This window comes from Schistocerca cancellata, chromosome 4 (genome assembly GCF_023864275.1).
Source record: "Schistocerca cancellata isolate TAMUIC-IGC-003103 chromosome 4, iqSchCanc2.1, whole genome shotgun sequence".
Classification (NCBI taxonomy): Eukaryota; Metazoa; Arthropoda; class Insecta; order Orthoptera; family Acrididae; genus Schistocerca; species Schistocerca cancellata.
The window spans coordinates 117,940,515-117,966,170 of NC_064629.1; positions in this window are offsets into that span (position 1 = coordinate 117,940,515).

The following is a 25,656-nucleotide window of genomic DNA, read 5'->3' on the forward strand; positions in this document are numbered from 1 at the left end:
ATTACAATCGCTTGGTAGTGGAAAGGCTTCAATACCAGATGAGATACCTATAAGATTCTACAAAGATTATGCTATAGAACTTGCTCCCCTTATATCAATAATTTATCGTAAACCGCTTGAGCAACGAAGGGTACCTAGAGACAGGAAAAAGCGCAGCTCAGTCTCATTTTTAAAAAGGGCCACAGGATAGATGCACACAATTATAGACCTATGTCGTTGACGTCAATCTGTTGTAGAATTATGGAAGATGTTTTATGCTCAAGAATTATGACGTTCTTGGAGAACGAAAATCTCCTCTACAAAAATCGACATGGATTCCGCAAACAGAGATCTTGGGAAACTCAGCTCGCTCGCTGAGATCCACAGCACCGTAGACAATGGCGATCAGGCTGAGGCCGTGTTCCTTGACTTCAGGAAGGCATTTCACACCGTCCTGCACTGTTGTTTAGTGAAAAAAATAAGAGCTTATCGAGTATCGGAGCAGATTTTTTACTGTATTCAAGACTTCCTTGCAGACAGAACCTAACACGTCGCTCTTAACGTAACAAAATATACAGATGTCAAGGTAATTTTAGGAGTACACCAAGGAAGTGTGACAGGACCGTTATTATTTACAATATATATATAAATGATCTAGCAGAAATCGTCAGATGCTCTCTAAGGCTGTTCACAGATGATGCGGTTGTCTATAACAAAGTAGCAACGCCAGGAGATAGTAACGACTTACAGAATGACCTCCAGAGAATTGATGAATGGTGCAGGCTCTGACAGTTGACCACGAACGTAAAGAAATGTAACATACTGTCCATACATACGAAAAGAAATCTACTGCTGTATAGCGACAGTATTGATGACAAACCACCGGAAATAGTATCTGCCGTAAAATTTATAGGAGTAACTATCCACAGCGACCTTAAGTGGAATGACCACATAAAACAAATAGTGGGAAAAGCAGATGGCAGACTCAGATTCGTAGGAAGAATCTTAAGGAAATGTAACTCATGTACGAAGGAAGTGGATTATGAGGCGTTTGTTCGACTGATTCTAGAGTATTGTTTATCAATCTGGGATCCCTATCAGACAGGACTGATAGAAGAGAGAAGAGAGAGAAGATCCAACGAAGAGCGTCACGTTTAGTCACAGGATCGTTTAGTTGGTACGAGGGCGTTACGGAGATGCTTAACAAACTCCATTGGCAGACGTTACAAGAGAGGCGTTGTGCATTACGGAGAGATTTACTATTGAAATTTCGAGAGAGCAGTTTCCGGGAAGAGTCGGACAACATTTTACTTCACCCTACATACGTTTCGTGTAATGACCTTGAGGAGAAAATTCGAGAAATTAGAGGCAATACAGAGGCTTACCGACAATCATTCTTCCCACGCGCTATTCGCCAGTGGAACAGGTTTGGGGGACCCAGTGGTGCAAAAAAAAAACCTCCACCACGCACCATTAGGTGGCTTGCGGTGTATGATGTAGATATAGATGTAAGTTACCCCACGTTTTCCATCCCTTCCGGAATAGGTGCACAAGTCCCACACAGGATTAAACTACCTACGAGAAAGTGTAACATCACGAGAGCAATGATTGTATGGTTCAAAAATGGTTCAAATGGCTCTGAGCATTATGGGATTCAACTGCTGAGGTCATTAGTCCCCTAGAACTTAGAACTAGTTAAACCTTACTAACCTAAGGACATCACAAACATCCATGCCCGAGGCAGGATTCGAACCTGCGACCGTAGCGGTCTTGCGGTTCCAGACTGCAGCGCCTTTAACCGCACGGCCACTTCGGCCGGCAGCAATGCTTGTATCCTGCAGATAAGTAATGATAACTGATGTTAAGGATAAAACTTTCTGTTCACTACAACTATATTATTGATAAAGAAATGGTGTTACTCCAAGGCGCAAAAGGGCCTTTACAACAATGCAACAGTTCTGAGTGGCATTTCTATTACTGTTAAAATATCAAGCGGTTCAGATGAGTCTTCAGATCGTTCTTTGATGTCAATGAATTATTCATATTTCAAGTACCAGGGGAGCTGACCTTTTGGAATAAGAGCACGTGTTTCTTCTCTAATAATCCTCAGATGTTGGACTATGGTTGGGAAAGTTCGATTTTTATGATGGTCGCTAAAACTTGAAGACACCATCCCAGTGTGGCTTTTATACGTCCAGGATGATATTTAAAAGACGATTCTTACCGAATGCGAGAGCGGTCAGCATATTAATTCAAGATAAGTGCGATTTTTCTAATGATGTGTGACACGTTGTCAACTTGCAGAGCACTGGCTGTATTCACCTCTTTTGCAGAATAATACGTCAGTGGCTGAGGTACCAAAGCAAAAGCACAAATGCTTATCTTCGTTCTGAAAAATCCAAGTGTATTTCCCACGTTTAATTCACACTCCACCGTCATCATGAGCGATATGCATATTAGCGTCAGTGACGTTGAGAAACAGCTGAAATCGCAAAGAAGTGAACAAAGCTCCGGGGCCCAATGGAATCCCTGTCTGAAAGGTAGGAGAAGTGATACACAAAATTACTGTCCAACATCTTTGACATTTATCTACTGCAGATCCTCAGAACTTATTCTGAACTCAAAGAAAATCAGGTGTCTTGGAAACAATGGTCTCCTCATGTTAACCAGCATGGATTCCGCCAACTATGGTCATGTGAAACCGAAATGCGTTTTTCTCACGTGGCATACTGAAAGCCCGCGCATCAAGAAAATCAGGTAGATGCCAGTATTTCCTGACTTGCTTTGGACTCGGTACCACACCAACGCGTATTAACAAAAGTACGATCATATGGGTTATCAACCAAAATTTGTGACTGGATTACGGGGAGGTTTACTATCTTTGGCCCGAAAAAAGCATGTTCTTTGAGAGTTTTTTTCTCGGGATGTGTTATAGATATCAATGTCAAATTCGGTCAAAATGTTTATTGATATTTCCTCTACTAACAGGAAATTTTTCGACCGGAAATTTCGAAGATCAAAGGCGGAAGTGCCGTCGGAACGAAACAAAATTTCGATGTAGACCTCCACGTGCGGTATGTCACAGGTCAGCCGGCTTGTTCTCAAATCAAAATTGAGTAAACTTTAGCGAAGTATATAAGATTCTTTAGGAGTTGTACCTCGCTTAAGTTATTTGGACCATAGGAAAGATAGTGGCGGCCATTTGAAAAAAAAATAGGGGTTTTTCCATTGATTTTTCGACTTCGTCGGCCAAGTAAAAATATTTATAGTTGATGGATCGGAATAAAAGTGGTACAACTCCAAAACAATTTAGTTAGCTTCGTCGCAAACAAAGAATCATGCCAATCGGTTCAGTAGATTTGAAGTTACCATACCGCGCGATAAAAAAAAGTCATTTTGAGAAAAACGCGTTTGAAGTTTTGACTACATATAAATGCAGTATTATGCAACTTACGTTCAATCTGATATTCTGGGTCCATAAATTAGTCCTTCCTCTTCCTCATAGAGAGCGTTCTGCTCGATCTGCGCCATCCTGCGCTGCTCCAGAGCCGCACGTACGGCCGGTGACAAGCGGTTTTCGGACGCTTGAATCCGGTGGTCGTCCGAATGCTTGGCGAACAGCGTCGAATAGAATCCCAGGGTGACGTCCATGCTTGTCATGGTTTTCAGAATTGATGAATAACCTTCGTTGAAGCTGGTCACTGCTAGGAAAGTCGCAATCTCCACAGTCTTCGCACCAGATTGCACATGCTTGGGGGCTAACTTCCAACCACACGCGTTCAAACTTTCATTTGAATTATGTGTGATTCCTCCCAAGCACCGGTACAATAACTCGTCCTCCGAAAGAAAGAAAAAAAGCAGATGCGTGAAAACGGCCGATTTCAAGCAGGTGCATTTTTTGTTCAACCACGAATAACAAACATTTCCGTTCCGTATTCGGAAAAACCGTTTCAGGGGTGGATTCTAAACACTTTTATGGATCCAAAAAAGCAATTTTATAAAAATCGATTTTTCAAACCAAAACATAGTAAACCTCCCCTTAAGGATATTGGACAAAAAAAAAAAAAGATACGACGATGCACTGACGTCAGCTGTTTGCGAAACATGAAAATTTATGCCGGACCGGGATTCGAAACCGGATTTTCCGCTTGTTATGACCGGTCGCCTTAACCAATTCAGCTATCCGAGCAGAGCTCCAGGGCCGGTCGAAACTTTGACACGCCAAGTAGTAACAACCCTTATTATTGCACAATTTCTGCTTCCCGCATAGGGACACAAATATTATATCGTAATTTTAGCCCGTTGAGGAAGGGACACATCATTGATGGTTACAATGTCTGTGTTTGTACAATGTTTGTATCTTGACAATATAACGTCCTTCACACATGAATAGTGTCTGAAGGAACAGACGCTGTCACTGGCTATGTAAGCTTCGACAGGCTAAGGTGGCGATAAAATATTTCTCCCCTTGTGCGGGGATCACGAATTGTGCCAGCATAAGGATAGTGACTATGTGACGTATGGAAGCCTTGATCTTTCCTGGAGGCGTGTACGCATAGTTGTTAAGGCGACCGATCGCGATAAGCGGAAAATCCGGGTCCGAGTCCAGATCTGTACAAATTTTCATGTGTTCCGAATCGATAACGTTAATGCATAGCCACAGAATGAGTATATATTTTGTAATGTTTACCACACCTGTAATGGTCAGTGAAAATTATAAACATCGTGTTACGAAACCTCCGAAGAATGAGCGCGTGGCGACCGCGCAAGGTCGGAAACAAACGATGTGGCAAGAAGTAATTAACGAATGTGAAATGAGGTAACACTCCGACATCTTATGATGATGAAAAAACCGCTGTTCTATCCATAATTTGCGTATCAATTTTATTTCGACTTATACAGGGTGAGTCACCTAACATTACCGCTGGATATATTTCGTAAACCACATCAAATACTGACGAATCGATTCCACAGACCGAACGTTGAGGAGAGGGGCTAGTGTAATTGGTTAATACAAACCATAAAAAAATGCACGGAAGTATGTTTTTTAACACAAACCTACGTTTTTTTAAATGGAACCCCGGTAGTTTTGTTAGTACATCTGAACATATAAACAAATACGTAATCAGTGCCGTTTGTTGCATTGTAAAATGTTAATTACATCCGGAGATATTGTAACCTAAAGTTGACGCTTGAGTACCACTCCTCCGCTGTTCCATTGTGTGTATCGGAGAGCACCGAATTACGTAGGGATCCAAAGGGAACGCTGATGGACTTTAGGTACAGAAGAGACTGGAACAGCACATTACGTCCACATGCTAACACCTCTTTACTGGTGTTTTTCATTGACGTACATGTACATTACCATGAGGGGTGAGGTACACGTACAGACGTGGTTTCCGTTTTCAATTACGGAGTGGAATAGGGTGTGTCCCGACATGTCAGGTCAATAGATGTTCAATGTGGTGGCCATCATTTGCTGCACACAATTGCAATCTCTGGCGTAATGAATGTCGTACACGCCGCAGTACATCTGGTGTAATGTCGCCGCAGGCTGCCACAATACGTTCTTTCATATCCTCTGGGGTTGTAGGCACATCACGGTACACATTCTCCTTTAACGTACCCCACAGAAAGAAGTCCAGAGGTGTAAGATCAGGAGAACGGGCTGGCCAATTTATGCGTCCTCCACGTCCTATGAAACGCCCGTCGAACATCCTGTCAAGGGTCAGCCTAGTGTTAATTGCGGTATGTCCCACTGGAAACGCGTCGACGTATGTGGTATCAGCATGATGGTGCACCTGCACATTCCTCACGTTCGGTCTGTGGAATCGGTTCGTCAGTATTTGATGTGGTTTACGAAATATATCCAGCGGTAACGTTAGGTGACTCACCCTGTATAACAGTTCAGCTGAGAATTATAACTTGAAAATAATTACAGAAAGGAAAGAAACCTTATAACTGTCATCCTCTAGATACAGAGGGACCGAAATCTGTAAACAGATTACAGCTGCTGTCAGTTTGAGAGAAATTGATAATTCGTTCAATACAGAAGCGACCATTTAAAACATTCAAGTTTAAATGGTCTTGGTCTTGAGGTGCGTACGAATAAAGGAAAGCCCGCCGTTCCAACGGCCGAGGCTGAGCCAGGTTTGGAAACCTCCAGGAGAAAAAGAAGCAACGTTTTGTACGATCCAGCGGCCGATAGCTAGGCTGCTTGTCCACCCAGCATGTTGGAACCAGAACCACTTTTTTCAGTCGTAGGCACAGTTGCTTGAGGTGCCGCTAAGCTAATAAAACCCCTGAGCAATGCCAATCCGGGGGCATTTCCTGGAACAGTTTCTTGGATGGACGACCAGCTGCCGTCTCGCCAGCGACCGCGTCTTGGCTATAGGCGTGCTCTGCCATGCTACAGTAAAGTTAAATTGAGGTGACAAGACTCATGGGAACCTCCTAATATTGTGTCGGACGTCATTTCACCCGACGTACTACAGCAACTTGACGTGGCGTCGACTCCACAAGTCATTCAAAGTTCCCTGCACAAATATTGAGCCATGTTACTTCTATAGCCGTCCATAATTACGAAAGTGTTCCCGGTGAAGTATTTTATGCACGAACTGTTTTCTCAATTATATCCCACGAATGTTCGATGCGATTTATGTCGGGCGATCTGGGTGGCCAAATCACTAACTCGAATTGTCCAGAATGTCTTCAAACCGATCGCGAACAGTTGTGGCCTGGTGATATCGCGCATTGTCATCCAAAAAATTCCATTTTTATTTGGGAACATGAAGTTCATGAACGGCTGCAAATGGTCTCCAAGTAACTGAACATAACCATTTCCAATTAATGATCGGTTCAGACCATTCCATGTAAATACAGCCCACACTATTATGGAGCCACCACCAGCTTGGACAGCGCCTTGTTAACAACTTGGGTCCATGGCTTCGTGGGGTCTGCGCCACACTCGAACCCTACCATCGGCTCTTACCAGCTGAAATCGAGGCTGCTGTCGGCCACTGCGTTGTCCGTGGTGAGAGATAATGCCTGAAATTTGGTATTCTCGGCACACTTTTGACACAGTGGATCTTGAAATATTGAATTCCCTTGGTATTTCCGATACTAAATGTCCCATATGTCCCATACTTCTAGCTCCAACAACTATTCCGCGTTCAAAGTCTGTTAATTCCACTTGTGCGGCCACAGTCTCGTCGGACACCTTTTCACATGAATGACCTGAGTGCATTGACAGCTCCACAAATACACTGCCTTTTTATACCTAGTGTATACGTCATTACTTCCATCTTTATATTTCCATATCGCTATCCTATGACTTTTGTCATCTCAGTGTAGTATGAACGTGGTCCTCGTGTGTACCTGTTTGTCATTTGTAAGTCATACTCACTGATTCAGAATTCTCTCTCCGAATTGTTCTCTAGTTAAACTTCTGTAGTTAAAAAAATGGTTCAAATGGCTCTGAGCACTATGGCACTCAACGTCTATGGTCATAAGTCCCCTAGAACTTAGAACTACTTAAACCTAACTAACCTAAGGACATCACACAACACCCAGTCATGTAGTTAAAGGTCAATGCTCTTTCTGTATGTCATTCTGTGAATGTTCCTATGTCAGTGAAGGCCACCCTCTGTCAAGAGTACTTTGTTCCGTATGGATTTCAGAATATATCTCTTTTTTTAGTTTATAAATCTTTTATATATCAGTGTTCCGATTTCTGCCACCTTTACCCGTAACCATTCAAATCAGTGGCTCCCCACAAGCAGGGTCGTAGTCCATTCCTTTCCAAGGTTTGATGTTGGATAGAATAATAATATGATATCCCGACGGCCTGTCAGTATTTGTCTCGCCCGGTGGTTGGGAGTGGCTCTTCTCACTTATAGCGTCTATGATATGAGCACTGTAACATTTAGTTTAGGTGCAGCAGCGCACAGTATCTGTTCCTTCAGACATGCAGCATGCATGAAGGACATTGTATTATGAATATACAGACACTTGATAAACCAGACATTGTAACCATCGGTGGATTGGGGATTTGGTGGTGGGGAAGACGTAGCACGTTGTCACGAGTGGTGAGCCATCGATAAACGTAGAGTTAATTTCAGGTGTTTCTCGTTAAAGTGTATTGGGACATTTGCCGTTTTCTTGTATGTTACTGACGTGGCAGCCAATATTAATTATAGCCTCAGACTTTGTATATGCGGTGGAGTTATCTACTCTGTCCAGTCTCTTTAACGTCACCACCTGTCAAAAGCTTCAATAATGACCTTCTGCAGCATGGAAAAGAGTCACGGAGGTTTTGGAAGGTACCGATAGGGATGTGGGGTCATGCCCATTCCCGTGTCATGTTCAGTTGTGCTAGGTTTCTCGGCAGAGGATCCAAGTAGCGAACAGCCTGATCGAGGTGGTCCCAATGATTCTCGATTGGGTTTAAATAAGGGGAGTTTTTTGCCAGCAGACTACGGTAAACACATCCTGATGTTCTTAAAACAACGCTCGTACATTGCGAGCTCTGTGACACGTTGCATTGTCCTGCTGGTGGATCCCATCGTGACAAGATAGAAACAAGCTGCGTGTGGGGGTGAACATGGTCCCCAACGATGGATGCATATTTCTGTTGATTCATTGTGCCTTGCAGAATGACGGGATCACGCAGGGAGTGCCACAAAAACATTCCCCAGGCCATAACGCTCCCTCCTCCCTCTTGGAGCCTTCCGACGATCGTTGCAGGATGTCTGCTTTCAGGAGTGTCTCACCAACAGCATAAAATGTGATTTATGTGAAAACATCACCGGTTGCCACCCAGTGCACGTCCCGTTGCAGTATTGGCGTGCAAATTCCAGCCTTCGTTGCCAATGGACAAGCAATCAGCTTGGGAGCGTGAAGAAGGTGTCTGCCGCGGAGGCCTATTTGCAGCAACGTTTGCTGAAAGGTCATTGAGAAGACACTGTTGGTAGCCCCTTGGTTCATCTGGGTGTTCATTTGCTCAACAGTTGCACGTACATCTCCGCAGACATCGTTCACCACAGTCATAGATATCCCTTGATGCACCGATGTTGCCTCTGGGCCGGATTTGGATAGCTCCATTTTTCCGTGTATGGTACACTTTAACCACAGTGGCATGTCAACAGTTTATAGACTTAGCCGTTTCAGAAGTACTTCTACACTTGACCCGAAGGCTGATGACATGCCCAATTGAACGTCAGATAAATAGCTCCATATCCGCATTACAACAACGACTGCACTGTTTTCCACGTCCCCTGACGATTTTTATATACCCTTCAGTGCTAGTGCTTCCAACTTCCATCTGTGAGTGGTTATTACACGTTAACATCGAAAAAAGGTAGTGGCCACATAAATGTGACTGGACGCTGTATAATGAAGTGCTCACTGGAAAACTCTGCACAGATATTTAGGCAGATCTTGATAAGATTTCAAAGTGCTCTAAGGTTTGGCAACTTTCCTTAAAAGCCCAGAAATGTAAACCCCCCACAAAACGCAAAAAAGTTGTATCCTCTTACAACATCTGTGAACCTGGCAACTCATACAAATACCTGGGACTGGTAGGATACTGGGAAAATGTGGATTGCTTACAAAATACTCATGCAACCCATCAAAGAGTGTTGCTCAAGTGTGTGGGGCCCAGCCCATACAAAATAGGATTAACAGGGGATATCGGAAGTATACGAAGAAGAGCAGCAATAGTGGTCACATGCTTGACTTCCGGAAGAGCATTACGGAATTCCTGAGAAACATGAACTGGCGGACGTTTGAAGATATAGGTTAACTGTCTCCAAAAGCCTACTTACCAAGTAACTACAAACAGTGTTAACTAATGAATATAGCTATATGCTATACCACTCCCATAGGAAGTACGAAAATAAAATTGGAGTAATTGGAGTGCACCCAGATGTGTCTAAGAAATAACTGTCACCGCGCGCCATAGACGAATGTACTGAGAAGAAAACTTAATCGAGGTACAATGGGTAGTACCCTCTACCACGCATATCATAGTGGTTTGCAGAGCATAGACATAAATAGCTGCAGAAGCACGAATCTAACCTTGAGGAGTTTTCGAGCACTTTACATAACGAACCGCATGCATATTGATATGGAGTTTCATGGGTCTATGGTTAGGTAGACAAGGAGAGTAAGGGTGCAAAGTGTGTCATCGATGACGTCATCGACGAGTCATGGGATTTCCCCAAACCATCAGTTCTCTCCGTCCTGTGTAAATAGTGCTGTTGTTCAAAGCATAAAATGGCGGGAAATTAAAAAAAAAAATTCAAGATGTCTTGCGAACATGGCGACCAGGGCATACGGGCATAGCTCTAACCTGATCTTTGCCTACACTATAATCAGCTAAGGACTCGACTGGGATATGGGCATCATATCTGCTTAAATTTAAGATGTAAACGGGTATGAGTTCTGGGAGTCGGTAAGTCAAGTTGCTGTGTGCAGCACCGCAGAATTTGGCATTACATGTTGTGGTATTTCCGCTTCTTTACCTGAAAGCTGCCCACATATATAACAGTCAACTGCATTTTTGTACAGTAATTTATCCTCCACCGCTTCGGCCATAGGAACCAGGTTATCACAAACACCAGCAACTCTCCTTGCAAGGTTTTCAAGCTCAGAGAGCAACCAGTCTCCAGGATATTCACAACGCACGAATCTAAATGATTAAAACTTGAATCATATGCACATACAACTTTAAAAATAGCTGCAGAAGGTATGTTCCATTCTGGGATAGTGGCCCGCGAGGCAGTTGGATCACCCACAGAGACCACCATTCAAAGTTCGCAAATGCGGCAAAGGGTTCTGTGTCCTTGCAGAGAAAATACTGAAACTTTAATATGTTATTCTTCTCTATAGGCATTACTCGTTTGAAACGAGTTCAGGCACCTTGGGTAAAAATGCCGTTTACCATTATGTTTCGTCATTTGTGAGGAGGGAAGATGGAAGATGATTTTGATCCACCAATAGTGTTGCCTATCGTCCTCAGAGATTAATAACAAATCAGCATGTTTCGGTCGCCGAATAGTGACTTTAGAAAAGTATAGAGGTCCAACGACTATGTGTGTAACAACACCATCATTTGACTCGCATTCCCCTAGGTCATATATATGAATAAATAAAAGAGGATTCTGCTTCTAAATTTAGCGATGTCCTGAGAGCTCATGGGGAATTTAATAGCATTGTGTTTATAATATATACTAACAGTCACGTGGTATTTTCCAGGCCACTGTGCGTTTTTCTTATACCTTTCGTAAGCCAGAAGTGACTACAGAAAGCAGTGCTGGTCGTTATTTTTGACGTTAATAATGGTCTGTTTTCTAGCTATATCCTCTGGAAGGCGCATCATACACATATACGTGAACGCGCACGTACGAAACTCTACAGAGGGCTTTACCTGATTCTCTTCGTTGGGAATCAGAGAGCTGGGCCTGTACCAGATTCAGGGTAAAATCATCAAACCATTTAGCAATCGAGGTGACCCACTATATCTCATCTTTATTACCTCGGTTATGTATGACGACATTATTCGAGATATCATCATTAGATTGGAGAGTGTACCCGCAGCATATTGTAGTGAAGCACTTAATGGTAGGGTACCACGAATCGATTAAGGTTTTGCAATGTACTCTTTTCGAGAACATGGAGACATCCATTTATGTAAAAAATCGGGTTTCGGTACCCGACCATCTTACTGTTGCGAGTAAGCAGGATCCCGTCTCTAAGTGCATCTCGAAGTACTGAAAATGGTAATGCTGCGCAGCATATTTGAACATCCCCATCCCCACTGTCAGAACGACTGGAAAAGCTACTGCTGGCCAATAGCTGATCGCTACTGTTATCACAGAGACCCCATCCCGATGGCCCATGTGTCGGTGGCGGCAGTGCTGCGTGCAACGGTCGCGCTGTCGGCGCAGTTTCGGCCGCCACCAATTGGGTCTGGTTGTCGGCACAGGCCTGGTCGCTGTGGGTATGGCCACCAGCGCTGTTGCTCAAGACTGCCCAGGTGCCGGTAACGTGAACGGCAGCTCCAACTCATCGAGAACTTCTGAAGCAGCACGGAACGACTGTCTATAAGTCTCAGAAAAAACTTACAAGCAGACACAGTCAAGCAATTCTGAACCATTCTATGAGCATATGAAAACTTACACACAGATAGAGATACTTATTTAGGAATTTTGCTTCGCTCGACTGACTCATGGCTGCGTGTCTCACACTGAGCGACTCTTCCAGGTCCCTCAAGAGCCCATTATTACCCGGAACTCGAGGCTGTCTCGTTGGGGGTGTTTCAGGTGGCACTTATAGCTGAGGTACCTGTAGTTCATTGCCCATTTCTGGGAAACAACAATACAACAGCCCATGAGTATAGGAAAATTTACACACACACACACACACACACACACACACACACACACACACACACACGTAAAAGAGATACTTACGTATTTACCGAGCGGGGTGGCGCAGTGGTTAGACACTGGACTCGCATTCGGGAGGACGACGGTTCAATCCCACGTCCGGCCATACTGATTTAGGTTTTCCGTGATTTCCCTAAATCACTCCAGGCAAATGCCGGGATGGTTCCTCTGGAAGGGTACGGCCGACTTCCTTCCCCATCCTTCCCTAATCCGATGAGACCGATGACCACGCTGTCTGGTCTCCTTCCACAAACAACCAACCAATACATACGTATTTCGTGGAACTGAATACTTTTAAATGCAGCTAACGTGTTACACCGTTGTTGCAAGGAACTACCGGATACTTTACTGAAAGAACAATCTTGCGATGGTCACATTCTTAATTATTTTATTTTATTTTAGTTTTTTCAGTTGCCCGGCCGCTGTGGTCTAGCGGTTCTAGGCGCTTCAGTCCGGAACCACGCGGCTGCTACGGTCGCAGGTTCGAATCCTGCCTCTGGCATTGATGTGTGTGATGTCCTTAGGTTAGTTAGGTTTACGTAGTTCTAAGTCTAGGGGACTGATGATCTCAGATGTTAAGTCCCATAGTGCTTAGAGCCATTTGAACCATTTGAATTTTTTCAGTTGCTCTTCTGCGTCGATGACGCTAGATCACATGATTCGTCGTAACATTATTAAAAATAATTCAGGACAAAAATCACAACAATAAAACATTGGACTACCAAATTATAGAATAAATATAACGCTTAAAACAACAACAATAGTAAAATAATAATAATAAAAACATGTAGCATAAGAATTTACTTCATTTGACATTATTGACATGAGAGGAAAAGAGAATGTTGTCGTGCAAGGCATGTTGGTAGGAACCATTTCGGACCTCGTTTGTAATAATTTCGAAAGACTGGGAAAAACACGAATATGGATGTCTATTACACGAACAGATTTTCAAGCTGTTTACTGCATTTGAACTACTCACAGCTGTAATGACTGTCAAGTGGACCTAACGTTCTCATACACTAAACGTTGTAACTACCTACTTAAAAGCGTGTTGGTCCACCTCTGGAACGCAATTCAGCAGTGTTTCTGATTGCCATGGATTCGAAAAGTACTTGACACGGTTCCAGAGTTTCTGGCACCAGACGCCTACGCACAGGTCACACACTTCTCGTATTTCACGGGCGGTTGGTTTGTGGGCGCGGAGCTGGCGCCCTATAGCGTCCCAGTTGGGTTTCATTGGATTCAGATAAGCCTAATTTGATGTCCAAGACACCAACTATCATGCTTCTAAAACCATTGCAGCACGGTTATGGCAATGTGACACGGTCAGTTATCCTGCTGGAAGATTCCATCGCTGCTGGGGAAGACATCAAGCAGAAGGGATTACAGGTGGTCCCTAATAATGTTCACGTAGTCCACAGTTGTCATGGTCCCTTTGATTACTACGCAGGTCCCTTGGAAGCCTAAGTGAATGTCCCCCATATCATAATACTGCTCCCACCGGCCTGCGTAAGTGGTGCGCTACGTGTTCCGAGCAGCAGTTCGCCTGGAGTATGTAGACACGATCATCGACCTGGTTTAACAATAAACGGGATTCGTCCGACCAAGTGACTCGATGCCAATTATCCGCGGTCCAATCTCGATGATCCTGTGCCCACTGTAATCATAACTGACGATGTTTCTGGGTCAGCATGGGAACACGTGATCCTCTTCTGCAGAACACCATGTTCAAAACTGTGCACTGAACGGTGTGTTCCAAAACACTCGTGCCTGTACTCGGTCGTCAGGTCTGTCGCAGATCGCCGCCTATCCTACTTTTAGAGAGCGGGCGACCCTCCGATCTCTATTTTCTGTGAAGTGGTACGGACGTCCAAATTCTTGTCGCCTACTCGTTCTTCAACCACTTTCCACAGATGCTCACGACAGTAGCAGCCAACCTGCTTCGCCGTTTCCGAGACGCTCGCTCCCGGGCACAGGGCCACTGCAATCTGGCTTTTGTCAAAGTCGCTGATGTCGGCGGATTTACGCCACTTATCGTCACTAGACGGGTTCTCCATTCGTCTCCGCTCTACGCATATACTTCTCTTACCGCGTCACGTGCCCACAGGCATCATACATTCTTGCGGTGGCAAGTGGTCATAACGTTTTTGCTCTTCAGTGTATATCAAAGAAATTAAGAGAAAAAACTTGAACTAGGGTTTGAAAACCTACAGTTTGTCGTTCACAGCCTTATCTCTTGTGAAAGCTTACAGAAAGCGCATATTCTAGAGAGAGCTACACACAACTGTGAGTAGTAGTTACGAATGTGCTCACAATATAGAGAACTTCCGTGTGTGTAGTTCTCGAAAGATAGATGTTGCTATTCTCTTTCAACAAGTTCATGCTGCTAACCGTAAATCTCTTAAGCGAGTAAATCCATTGCGATGTCAATATACGAACTTCTAGTTCGATCAATACAGGTTACGTGGGCTTCGTGAATTCGCGCCACATACAGCCTGAAAGGTTAAAAATATTGCCTATGACAAACCGAGCTACTCGTATATAATATGCGGTATGGCGTTGAGGCATGATAGTATACCATGTAAATAAATTTTACTGTTGGTTGGTCCTTACTGTGGATGGTATTCTAATTGTCAGCATAGCTGCACTGAAGACAGTTGAAAGTCGGCGTGAAGAGAATAGTTGATAAGAAAACGTTCTTGAAAATCACGCTTAATTATCTACCGCTCCACTAGGTAACAGGACTTTTATGCAAGAGTATTTCGTTCTTTTTTCTCTTTGACTGCATACCGTTAGGGAATAAAATTAAAATGTAAGTAATTTTGTTGGTTGGCTCTGAGTACTATGCGACTTAACTTCTGAGGTCATCAGTCGCTTAGACCTTAGAACTGATTAAACCTAACTAACCTAAGGACATCACACACATCCATGCCCGAGGCAGGATTCGAACCTGCGACCGTAGCGGTCGCTCGGTTACAGACTGTAGCGCCTAGAACCGCACGGCCACTCCGGCCGGCAGTAATTTTGTAATGGTGCAAAACATTTGTGTGTTTCCGTGGTATATCGCAGTTCCCACGGAGCGAGGTGGGGCAATTGTTTAGGTACTAGATTAGCATTGAGCTAAACGGGGATGAAAATCCACGTCCGGCCATCCAGTTTGAAATTTTCCATGATTGTTGTAACTCGTCTGCGGTGATTGATAGAACGGTTTCTTTGAAAATGAAGCGGTCGAATTCGTTCGACACCCTCATCTGATCCGAGATACGACTCAATCCCTAAAGATCTCGCCTTCGACAAGACATGAAACACCAATCTTCGTTAAATTTCCTCCCTTGCGCAGACGCATTGCGAGATCTCTATACGCTAACGTTCTACACCATATTGCAGTGAATTTACGACAAGTGTTATTAAACAGGCGCTACGGGTTGTGGAGGTCTAGGTCGTACGGAGTTGTTTCAAGTTTAGACAGCAGCCGCGGCGCCTGTTGTGGGCGTGGCACGCCAGTTTGCTGTTGCGGCCGCTTTCGCCTTGCATAACCCCACGCCTACTCTGGTGTCAGTGACCCTCTCCCCCCAGAATGGACTGCCTCCTCGTACGCCAAATGGATCACGTGCCGCGACTGTCAACATCTCGTTGCTGATATTTACATTAGTAGGAATTCTTGTTCGCGGTGCAGTAGTCGGAAGCGAGGCTCGCAGTTGTCTGGGAGTGAGTGCACTTGCCGTGTATAAAGCTTAACTGCGGTTTTATAACGTTTTGTTAATTATGCCAATATAGCTGCAATGAGCAAGATCAGAGCACAGCGTCCTGTGACCAATTAGGTCTCTGGAGACGGAGAACTATCTGTTGTACTGGCTTTTGGTATACAGGGTGTTACAAAAAGGTACGGCCAAACTTTCAGGAAACATTCCTCACACACAAAGAAAGAAAATATGTTATGTGGACATGTGTCCGGAAACGCTTACTTTCCATGTTAGAGCTGATTTTATTACTTCTCTTCAAATCACATTAATCATGGAATGGAAACACACAGCAACAGAACGTACCAGCGTGACTTCAAACACTTTGTTACAGGAAATGTTCAAAATGTCCTCCGTTAGAGAGGATACATGCATCCACCCTCCGTCGCATGGAATCCCTGATGCGCTCATGCAGCCCTGGAGAATGGCGTATTGTATGTCTACAATACGAGCACGAAGAGTCTCTACATTTGGTACCGGGGTTGCGTAGACAAGAGCTTTCAAATGCCCCCATAAATGAAAGTCAAGAAGGTTGAGGTCAGGAGAGCGTGGAGGCCATGGAATTGGCCCGCCTCTACCAATCCATCGGTCACCGAATCTGCTGAGGAGAAGCGTACGAACACTTCGACTGAAATGTGCAGGAGCTCCATCGTGCATGAACCACATGTTGTGTCGTACTTGTAAAGGCACATGTTCTGGCAGCACAGGTAGAGTATCCTGTATGAAATCATGATAACATGCTCCATTGAGCGTAGGTGGAAGAACAAACTAAAATGAGCTCTAACATGGAAATTAAGCGTTTTCGGACACATGTCCACATAACATCTTTTCTTTATTTGTGTGTGAGGAATGTTTCCTGAAAGTTTGGCCGTACCTTTTTGTAACACCCTGTATACAGTCGTGTGTTACTTAGTAGAATCATTCCGCCTTCTACAGTTGGAGGTGTTTTAGAGTATCTGCGGGAAACCTAAATAAATGTGAAATCTATAATTAAAAACGGATCTCTTTATTGCTCGTTACGATATCCGTCTTAATTAATCTCTTTTAATGCGGATTTGTTCGGTGAAACCACCTTACGTGTCATACGAAAACAGGAAAGCCTCGCGGTATTGAGCTCTAAAAATGGTTCAAATGGCTCTGAGCACTATGGGACTTAACATCTGAGGTCATCAGTCCCCTAGAACTTAGAACTACTTAAGCCTAACAAACCTAAGGACGTCACACTCATCCATGCCCGAGCCAGGATACGAACCTGCGACCTTAGCGGTCGCGCGGTTCCAGACTGAAGCGCCTAGAACCGTATTGAGCTCTAGTACTACAAGTACGATGTTATTTTAAGTGGGTGCTAAGCCAATCAGTGTATGTGTAAGGACGAATCATATACTTTAAATAAAAGAACTTATGCTGCGTAGGCAAACTTATGTAAAAGGCTTCTTTTATATATTTCTTCAACTTTTTGAAATTATTAGGGCCTGTAATTTTCATAAGTGATAATATATTGTACAAGGTGGTAGAAGACAACCTGAAGTAGTGGACGTCAGAACGGCAACATTTTCCGTCGTAAATGCACCGCTGTGGAGCTGCGGTGAGAAAACGATAGACAGTCAACGAGATGTTAAGTCCCATAGTGCTCAGAGCCATTTGACAGTCAACGACGAGCCTGCGGAAATTTGTCGGATGAGACTCTTTCGGTCATTTCTGAAGCAAGGTGGCACGAATTTTTCGAGAGGATGAGCCAGTCATGTCTTCCACGATATCATCTTTGTAGTGTGGGATCCGTACCAGATAGGGTTGATAGAAGATATAGAGAAGATCCTACGGAGAGCAGCGCGCTTCGTTACAGGATAATTTAGTAATCGCGAAAGCGTTACGGAGATGATAGATAAACTCCAGTGGAAGACTCTGCAGGAGAGACGCTCAGTAGCTAGGTACGGGCTTTTGTCAAAGTTTCGAGAACATACCTTCACCGAAGAGTCAAGGAGTATATTGCTCCCTCCTACGTATATCTCGCGAAGAGACCATGAGGAGAAAATCAGAGAGATTAGAGCCCACACAGAGGCATACCGACAATCCTTCTTTCCACGAACAATACGAGACTGGAATAGAAGGGAGAACCGATAGACGTACTCAAGGTACCCTCCGCCACACACCGTCAGGTGGCTTGCGGAGTATGGATGTAGATGTAGATGTAGATGTAGTGTTGTAGGACGCAGGAAATTCGAGCATTTGCTGTAAAAATATGTGATCTGATAAGAAAAGAGTTTTTAAAAATTAACCGCTGTTTTCTTTTTCGCAATGGTCTTTAATCCGCACTTCTATCTACTGTACCCTTTAGAGTAAAATTTTAAAAAAATGGCTCTGAGCACTATGGGACTTAACATCTGAGGTCATCAGTCCCCTAGAATTAGAACTACTTAAACCTAACTAACCTAAGGACATCACACACTTCCATGCCCGAGGCAGACTGTGCTAGACTGTAGCGCCTAGAACCGCTTGGCCACACCGGCCGGCAATAAAATTTCATCCATGCTCTCTGTACATTAGTAAAAATTAAAACATACGCCCTTCCGATTTCATTACATAGCATGTTGGCTATCTTAATGCAGTGTTATTTCTCCAGTGCAGTGTAGTATTTAAAAAATAGCACTACGCTACAATTAGCCTACATAATTGAACATTCGAACGTCATTCAATAAACATCATAGAAAATTTGTAACTAACATAACCAGCCGTGAACAGGAATTTAAAGTTTGCCAGAATTTGGCTGTTGAGCTGGAACCATGATTTTCAGCTTATTTAATAAGCAACCGCGCTCTTTAGCATAATAGGCGTTGGTTGGGGCAGGTGCCGTTGATTGCCTGTAGCTACGGCTGAAAGATGCGTGTATGATAAGAAGTGGCTGTACAGTCGTTAGCCATTGTACTTCTGTACCACAACAGCTAGATGAAATAAACCTCGCTGGCTACCAGAAGCAATGCCAGGGGTAAATAACGGCACTGCCTTTTTGTCGAGTAGTCGTGGAGTGGGCAGTGCTGTTGGCGGCCATGATCGGTGGTAGGTGACTTTTGAAATGCTTCCCTTTATGCCTGTGCTCTTGGAATGAGGTAATGTGTGTCAGAATTTGTAGATTTGATGACAGCGCTAATTGTGACACTCACGCAAGCTGCTTTAGCTCATTATTCATTCCGCGAATTGTTTTACGTGAAAGACGAAATTTCGATTAACAATCTACTATGGTAGCCATATAATGGTTATCAGTCATGTGTTCTGAGAACTGGTAAATTATTCTTCGCCACTTTTAAATACAATTAAAACAAGTAAGGAGAAAATTATTATGAATATCGTGTACTGTCTTGTCTTTGGTTTTTGTTTGAACATGTCTCATTGTGTGTGACAATGTTGAGAGAATGATCCGAATTTCTTATAGTAATATAGTTGAAGTTCTTTGTGGTTTCGAATCTAACTATAACTTCAGTTGGGAACAATGCTTAGAACTATTTAATACCGGGCTGTCACGTTTTATCTTAATGCTGTTAATAAAGCTAGTCTAATATTGTTGTCACGCATTGCACTGTTGCATGGTCAGCTAGATGTATTCTTCGTACGTTTTGAGATTTTTAAGGCAGTTACATTATTAGTTTTTGCCGCGAGGAGTAGCCGCGCGGTCTTAGGCGCCTTGTCACGGTCTGCGTGGCTTCCCCCGTCGGAGGTTCGAGTCCTCCCTCGGGCATGGGTGTATGTGTTGTCCTTAGCGTAAGTTAAAGTTAGATTAAGTAGTGCTTATGATTATGGACCGATGACCTCAGCAGTTTGGTCCTATAAGTCCTTACCACAAATTTCCATTATTAATTTCAAGTACACTTTCAGTACACTGATTGCTTACAGTGACAGGCAGCACAGCGATTTATTCGAGATATTAATTATGTCAGAGCAGAGCACAGCAGAGCAGCCTTTCCGTTGTTCAGGTAAGGATCAAGTTTAGGACCATGATGAACCATTGTCTGATGTTATTAGGGAAAAGTTATCGTTTGTAGTTTTTTACACATAGTTCAGAAATTGCGTTAATAACCATAAGCAGATGTAATACGCGACATTTAACGTTTCACGTTATGATCGTTGATGGGGAGGTTGTCTAGTGTGTCGCGGATAATTACTTCCTGCGCTCAATTAATGATCATTTCAGATTATCAATCACAGTTTAACAAAATTAAATCTCACACAACAGACAACTAGATGCTACGGTGTGCAGTGGTAGTTGCAGTACCTGAATTTCAAATATTGCAATAAGACAATAGTGATCATTAATGAGTTTTCATGCAAATTTTTTATCGTTACTAAGTTTCCATTCATGATTGCTAAATAACAATTTTTACCGTCACGTTTGGGAATTTCATTACTATTTCATATTTAGCGGTTTACACAGCTAATTCCGCATTTAAAAGTAACCCAGTTATATTATTACATCGAGGTCATGGTTCACGGGCTGTACAAAAAAAAAAAAAAAAAAAAAAAAAAAGGGAACTGGAACTGTTCCTTTTTCATTCTGAATATTGCACTACGGCTTTGTACACTTGTAGTACGAAACAACATTAATTATTTTGTTGAGAGACAGTTCAGAGGTGACGTTGCAATTACTGTTAGAACAGCTTTTCTTATGTTTTAGAAACATTTACGCAATTAGAGAAACATACAGAACGGTTATACAGAGAGAAGTACGAGTATAAAACTAAAGATTGCGCAGCTGCTAGAGGATACAGGCTATACGGAAAATACAACAAGAAGTATACCACAGAAGTAGAATGCCGGTCTTATCAGAAGAACTAGAACATCAGAAATTTTCTTGGTTGTCTGCAAAATTTTGCTCGAGTCGACGTATTGTCCCTTACTCTGAGTTTATTTTCAGGCTGTTTCTCTGCAACACTGTACAGTTATTCATAAGTACCACTAGGACAACGACAAGTACAAGACGTACAGAAAATAAACATGTGTCAGTAGATGGAGTATTTCTTCACGTTTTTAACTCGTGTTATAGGCGTTCAATACCGACATCGTTTGTGACGCGGCAAACGTCAATACGTGTGTGCAGTTCATTGACGTCACCGACGCGAGCTGCCCGAGAAGGCGCGACAGCAGCCTGCTTTGGAAATCTGTTCAGTGGCTTGTGTGTCTGCTACTGTGACAAATTCTCTGGAACAATACCGAGCGGGAGATTTTATCTTCATGTGGTCACACGCCTCCTCAGAGGGCAACAACGTTATAGTGCTTTTTACGAATCGGAACTTGGAATGACTCTCTCTCCACTGATTCGTCATTTTTCAGTATGTCTCGTAGTTTTCATGTAGTAGTCTTCTGAACTCTGAAGTACTTATGAAAATATGAACATGACTTAATTAATTCGAAACCACTGTCAGATAACAAAAAGTTGCTATCTGGCTGAATTGTAATAAAATATTTTGCATTCAAGCAGACATTATATCTTAAGTTGTTTTAATAGCGGTGCAGTATGGACATTCAACCTCCATTCTTCTCGAATACGAATCTAATGTCTTAACCAGCGCAGTTACAACAGGTTATATCGGAAATATACCATTCAAACTCTAGAGAAATTCTATTCTATTTATATTAACGGATCTGGTATCGCTGAAGAGGAAGATTAGAATTATAGAAAATTCCGAGCTAAACTGTTGAATACCTCATGTTCAAAAATACGTTTCTCATTCAACTGACGATTCTTAAAAAGTCATGATCTGCAAAAGAAATGTAAATCCGGTTAGTTTATTTATACAAGTAAAGGAGCTTATATACAAGTTGCAAATAACTTTTTCCTGGGAGTACGAAAACCAATTTACATGAAACGGTGTTAGTAGGCTAACGTGGTTTATAAGAAGGAACAGGCACGCGATTACTTATCACAGACTGAAGTATCAGTTCATCTACTAATCAATCACTAAATAAATTCGTTGTACTTTGAGCAATAAGGATCTATTCTGAAATTATAAGCGTATACACATAGCTCAACATTCAGGCAGGTATCTGGTAAAATTGTGTTTATTCACCTCTAGTTCACGAAATTTACATAAACGCTGTCGTGAAGAAGCATGTTGTTCCAGAGTTTCACACTAATTTTAACACTGACCGTCGAAACTTTTTCGGTGTGCTATACATTAATGATACAATACCACCAACAAAACATATTTGATGAGCAAAGTAATGAGCGAAAGGGGTAAAGCTAGACTTTCTTATAATTTATGTAGACAGAAACGTCAGGCAGGGCAACAGATTTACAGGTGTTACAATTATTTTAACAGCAAGTACGTTACCGTGTCAAGAATTTCATTTTCCTTGGCTTTCAGAGATGAGAGCACGAAGCGACTGCCTAACACAATTGAAGAAGCAGGTTACATTTGTAGATCTGCAAGAAATGATACGTTTAGTTTGAGAAACATTTCAAAGAGAAAAGCCATCAGTAAGATATCTAAACGTAGAATGACGAGCGACTATTTTCTTTTACTTGAAACGTGATATGCATGCAGTTCTGTTACTTACAGAATCCAAATATCAGAAAAAATATATGAGCGTGTCCTAAATCTCTACGGTGAAAGTTGTTATACAGCCGAATAAATTTTAGATTCCTCGCCTGCAGCGGGTGTAGATAGTGATTCAAAGAAGATGCACCTCACTACTACAACTGCTGTTGCCTTCGACCGCAAGAGACGGAACAGGCGTCTCACTTGGGCAGCGCCATCCTCACGAATATGGGACGGATGTGTGGCTAGTAATCACTTGTTCCATGAGCTATGAAGTTCTGTCTCTTCATATCGCTACACATACAATGACCTAGCTTTTTTCTGGACCGTCTCGTTTTCACTACTCAAATATATTCAGTGAGCAGCTTACGAAGACCCTTACTCTGCGCTTTCGTACAGGGACCGGACAGAAAAGAAGGAGCAAATATTCTGCAACCAATATTTCAGCAATACCTGGTCTGGGCATTAGCACGTATTTGTAACCTGCTTATGTTTCATAGCCAGCAACTGCCTGACGCAATGACGTCGATGGTTCTATTTTCAACAAAACATACAATCGTCTGGATACGTCGACGAGGATGTTTACTAATATTTACGGGTCATGACTCGTTGTCGAAGATGGAGCACTACTCTTTATAGGAACTTACAGACATGCATTTTGAAGTGTTGGCAGCAGAGCCAACACTGTGTTGCTATAGTAGGCCGAAACGCACGCGTTTAATTACACGCTGACTGGCGTGATGTCTGGAACAGTTAAGGGAATTAATAGTAGCAAATAAAGTACGTAGTTGATATAATACTTAACTTTAATCCACAATTGGTGTACATCTCTCTTGTTGCTACGTAAGTACTATCTCAATATCTATACTGGTAATGGCGCCTTGCTAGGTCGTAGCAATTGACGTAGCTGAAGGCTATGCTAACTATCGTCTCGGCAAATGAGAGCGCTATGTGTCAGTTCCATCTCTAGCAAAGTCGGCTGTACAACTGGGGGGAGTGCTTGTACGTCTCTCTAGACCTGCCGTGTGGCGGCGCTCGGTCTGCCATCACTGACAGTGGCGACACGCGGGTCCGTCGGATACTAGCGGACCGCGGCCGATTTAAAAGCTACCACCTAGCAAGTGTGGTGTCCGGCGGTGACACCACACATTTAAGTATGGTGCAGCAGGGTACAACAAGTGGAAAGCGGAACCAATGCACAGGCCAAAGCTTCGCAGCAGAATTCATTCGGGAAGACGACGGTTCAAACCTGCTCCTGATTTAGGTTATCCGTGATTTCTCTAAATCACTCCAGGTAAATGCCGGAATGGTTTCTTTGAAAGGGCACGGCCGACTTCCTTTCCCATCTTTCCCTACTGCCATGAGACCGACGACCTCGCTTTTTGGTCTTTTCCCCCAAATAAACCACCAACCAACCAGAATTCATTCTATTTGGAAGGAATTTATTGTCTCGAATAGAAATTTGTAAGACACTTACCGTTCAGGTCACAGGCTCTCGACAAAGAATTGTTCGTATAGTGGAATTTAGGGAGATGATACCGGGTCGTGTGGGAGATTTATGAACAGCTACCTGTCAACTGGCTCTTCCAAGAATACAGTTTGCACGGTACTGATGGAGTGGCTCATACACCCGTTTTATAAACAACATGCGGAAGAAATACGGCCAAATCAATTTGCGCCCATAATCTGTTATGTCAATATGTTGCCAGCATAGTAATTCATACATTTCATATTGTTCACGGATAAGGCTTCTTTCAAGGGTAATGATGTTTTCAGTTGTCGCAGAAATCATGTCTGGGGTGAAGAGAATACATAAGCCACTCTCGTCTAAGATTACCAGCAATTTTTCTCCAACAACTAGTAGGGTGAAATTCTGAAAGATCAACTAACAGGACCTCATTGACTGCCATCTCATTTAGATATAGAAGTGCTGCCACTGTTTTTAGAAGCTGTACCTCTTATTGTCCTCCAGAGGACGTTGTTTCAACATTAAGGTGCACCATTTCTTTTCGATATTAAAGTCCATAAGCATGTGAACAACACATAACTGATCCTTATGGACAGATTGGAAGGCGAGGTCCTATTCCTCGTCCAGTGCAATCGCTGGATTTCACTCCTATGGTTTCTTAGCTATGAGATTTTATGAAATTGTATGTGTACAAACCCTAGAAAAACTTAAAGGGAAACTGGTAGTTAGACTCCTTCCTAACTGTTTCTTTCCACAATAGACAAAAACTGATGTGTGGGAAAACAGGGTAAAATTGTCGTTCCGTCATAATTGAGGTTCGTGGTCGTCGCTTTGAACAGTTGCTGAGCATTTATGTTGTAGCTGTAAGGCTAAGTTCTTTGTATCAGGAATAACTAAATAGTAATTTATGACAATCAGTTCTTTATCTCAAAGCAGTTAGTTTCAGTATCTCGGCCAGACGAAACGCTCAGCCAGCCGCCTAGATGCAATAAGGTGACGCAGTAACGTAACAGAGACAATCTGGAGTCAAGCATGACAGCAACTATACAAAACCTTTCCGTTGCTCCTCCAGTCTTGGGGTCGTCGCCCATTCAGATTTCCTCATGTCTGTCGGTACCTTTTTTCTTGGCTCCTGTCTGCTCCCGTTAGATGAGTGGTCAAAAAAAAAAAAAGTGGTCAAAGTGGTCAGGGCGGCGGAATGCCACGCCAAGGGGCCCGGGTTCGATTACCGACTGGAGTAGGAGATTTTCTCCGCTCAGGGACTGGGTGCTGTGTTGTACTCATCATCATTTTCTCCCCATCTCCGACTCGCAAGACACCCATGTGCCCGCATCTCGTGGTCGTGCGGTAGCGTTCTCGCTTCCCACGCCCGTGTTGCCGGGTTCGATTCCCGGCGGGGTCAGGGATTTTCTCTGTCTCGTGATGGCTGGGTGTTGTGTGCTGTCCTTAGGTCAGTTAGGTTTAAGTAGTTCTAAGTTCTAGGGGACTTATGA